This window comes from Macrotis lagotis, chromosome 6, assembly GCF_037893015.1.
Source record: "Macrotis lagotis isolate mMagLag1 chromosome 6, bilby.v1.9.chrom.fasta, whole genome shotgun sequence".
NCBI lineage: Eukaryota > Metazoa > Chordata > Mammalia > Peramelemorphia > Peramelidae > Macrotis > Macrotis lagotis.
In genome coordinates this window covers 145,806,910-145,810,013 of record NC_133663.1, presented here as the reverse complement: position 1 = coordinate 145,810,013, position 3,104 = coordinate 145,806,910, and the positions used below count along the sequence as shown (strand labels likewise).

The window sequence follows — 3,104 nt, the reverse complement described above, 5'->3', positions numbered from 1 at the left end:
CCCTAAGGCCCAGAGCCATCCAGCCCTGTGGTCCTGGACAGGCCATCAAATCCCATCCACTTGCAAGAATTAAAAAAGAAGATATGTTATATCTGACAACTCTCCCCCATGGTCCACCCACTCTTCTATCACTCACATCCCCCCCTTCCCCTGCCCCCCTTTCTCCTTTTTACTCCAGATGTCTATACCCCATTGAGTATATATGCTGTTTCCTTTCCGAGTCACCTCTGATGAGAATGAAGGTTCCCCCATTCCCTCTTGCCTTCCCCCCTTCCATATCATTGCAATAGCTCATTAAAATAATAAAAAAATTATATTATATGAAATATCTTAGCCTATTCCCCCTCTTCTTTCTCTTACTCCCATTACATTTCCCTTTTAGTCAATGACTCCATTTTTACAATATATTATATCTTTAAATTCAGCTCTCTCCTGTGCTTCATGTATATAAGCTCCTTTTACCTGCTCTATTAAATGAGAAGTTTCATTTAAGTATTATCAGTATCATTTTTCTATGCAGGAATACATGCCGTTCATCATCATTAAGTCCCTCTTATTTTAGCCTTCTCCTCTACTCTCTATGCTTCAGGTGAGTCCTGTATTTGAAGATCAAACTTTCTGGTAAGCTCTGGTTGTTTCAACAAGAACAATTGAAATTTCCCTGGTTCATTGAAAGTCCAACTTTTCCCCGGAAGGGAATGTTCAGTTTTGCTGGGTGGTTGATTCTCAGCTGCATTCTGAATTCTGCTTTCCAGAATATTATATTCCAAGCCCTATGAGCCCTTAATGTAATTGCTGCTAAGTCCTATGTGGTTCTGACTGAAGCTCCATGATTTTGAATTGTGTCAGTCTGGCTGCTTGTAATATTTTCTCCTTGACTTGGGAGCTCTGGAACTTGGCTATAATATTCCAGGGGCTTGTTTTTTGGGATCTCTTTCAGGGGCAGATTAATGATTCCATGGTCACTTTGGCAACACTTTTACTAAAATTAGAACAATTCAGAAAAGATTAGTATGACCACTGAGCAAGGATGACATTCAAATTCATTAAGCTTCCCCTATTAAATAAAATAATTGATTCTACTAAAATTATTTTTAAAAAGATAATCAGAATAAAATGAAACATAATAAAAGTCAAGTTCTTCCCTTGCAGAGATGATTGTTATTTTTGTCTTAGTAACTTAAGCTACCAGCAGAGGACTGATGTATAGTAGTCACTTAATATATCACTTGTAAATGAATTAAAATTAATGTTACTGCCTTTCTTTTATGCAAATACAGAAGTCTTTTCAGTATTTCAATACATCTTCATTGGGCGCATCAGAAACCTATAACATATAAATATATATTTTTCTGCATGAGTTATTATTTTCTTTAAAGGATTGTCTAGAAATATCTAGTGGTGGTCATTGAAGTGGTTTTTTTAGATTAAAAACAGAGGTTGACCTGGATTTTATGTGGATATGTGACCTTTATAAAAAGTAGTAGTTATTTTTGAAAGTAGTATCTTACAAGATAAATATAATGATAATCGAAGTCAGTAAAATAAAGTAAATATAAATACTTAAGTAGATGGTTTGTTTATAGTGCTAAGGTTTACATAAACATTCTTTCCTCAGTAACTGTTGACAACTTAATCACTTTCAGTGAGAAAATATTTATAAGGGAATTTGGAAGGCAGCTCTGAAAGTCCATTAAATGAAGACAGCTCCTACTCAGTCTTCTAAAACTATTTTTATTGCTGTTTTTGTTTCACTATGAATGTCACTTCAATGAACATTGTCAGAATGACCTCACCTTTCACTGTTGTATGTCAACTAATTGTTTCTCTTTTTTTTTTACAAGGCAATTGAGTTAAGTGGTTTGCCCAAGTCTACACAGATAGGTAATTATTAAGTGACTGAGGCCAACATTGAACTCAGGTCCTCCTGACTCCAGGAGTGGTGCTCTATCCACAGAGACCCTTAGCCACCCCAACTAATTGCTTCTTAATAAACTTGGTCATTTCAAGATGTGACATTATTTTCCTTCAGTTTGGATCCTAAAAGTTTCAACCTTTACACAGGCAGATGCAATAGATGCTTATGAAACTTCTCACTTAGAATGAAAGAACAACATTTTGATCCATTAGAATTCTCAAAGCACTATAAAATCCACAGAATTTTATCATAAATGCCTTACCTTTCATTGAATTTGAAACAATTTTATTTTTCTCTTTATTTGGTATTAAAAAAAAGTCTAGCAGGAGCCAAAAGATAGAGAGAAGGCAGAAAGCTACCTGAGCTCTTCCCTGCTTCCCTTAGAAATAATGTAAGAGCAGATCTCTAAATGGATTCTAGAGTAATAGAATTTACAACAAGATGGAGCGAAAATATTTTTTCCATCTCAAAATCTCTTACATGGCCTTCAGGAAAGCTCTGTCTCATTTGAATAGAACAGCAATGAAATTCAGTAAAGCAAGTCACCAGGATTCTCTTAAGGACAGCATAGATCATCAGTTCTTGACTCTCAATTAGAAATCAACAGATGAACTAGGTTCAGCCCAGAAGGCAAATTAGGAGCTCTGGAACCCTGACACCACACACATCTAGATTGGGTTACCCCAATTTAGTAAACAAGTCCCCAACACTTTAGTCCCTGCCTCTGGAACAGAAAGACATAGATCAGCACAAGAAGCTAGGGAAAATGAGCTCTGTGCTGCAGCCGCAGAGCTCAACTTCAAATAAATGAAGAAAAAAACAACAACAAAAAATTCTTAGACATAGAACACTACGTGTTGGCACGAAAATCAAATCATGAACCCTGAAGAAAATGGAAAATGATAAATTGTCAATATGTGAAATGTTAAAGTGTAATATATATACATATATATATATATATATATATATATATATATATATATATATATATATATATGTGGCGGGGGGTGTGTGTGTGTGAAGCCCAAAACATCCTGTTAGAAGAACTCTAAAAAAGAATTCTAAATATCAGGAAAGAATGATAGTGTATTCTAGGAAACCTGGAAAATAGAGTGTGGCAAAAAAACCCCAACATCTCACATACCAAAATAAGATGAAAATGGGCACATGGTTTAGACATAAAGGT

General features: G+C 35.2%; 1 non-coding gene across 1 annotated transcript; it reads left to right on the top strand.

Moving 5' to 3' along the window:
* The first annotated feature begins 958 nt into the window (after nucleotides 1–958).
* Nucleotides 959–1,065, top strand: LOC141492380 (U6 spliceosomal RNA). The gene has a single exon (XR_012469867.1). It is a non-coding gene; the product is annotated as a U6 spliceosomal RNA (small nuclear RNA).
* The last annotated feature ends 2,039 nt before the right edge of the window (nucleotides 1,066–3,104 follow it).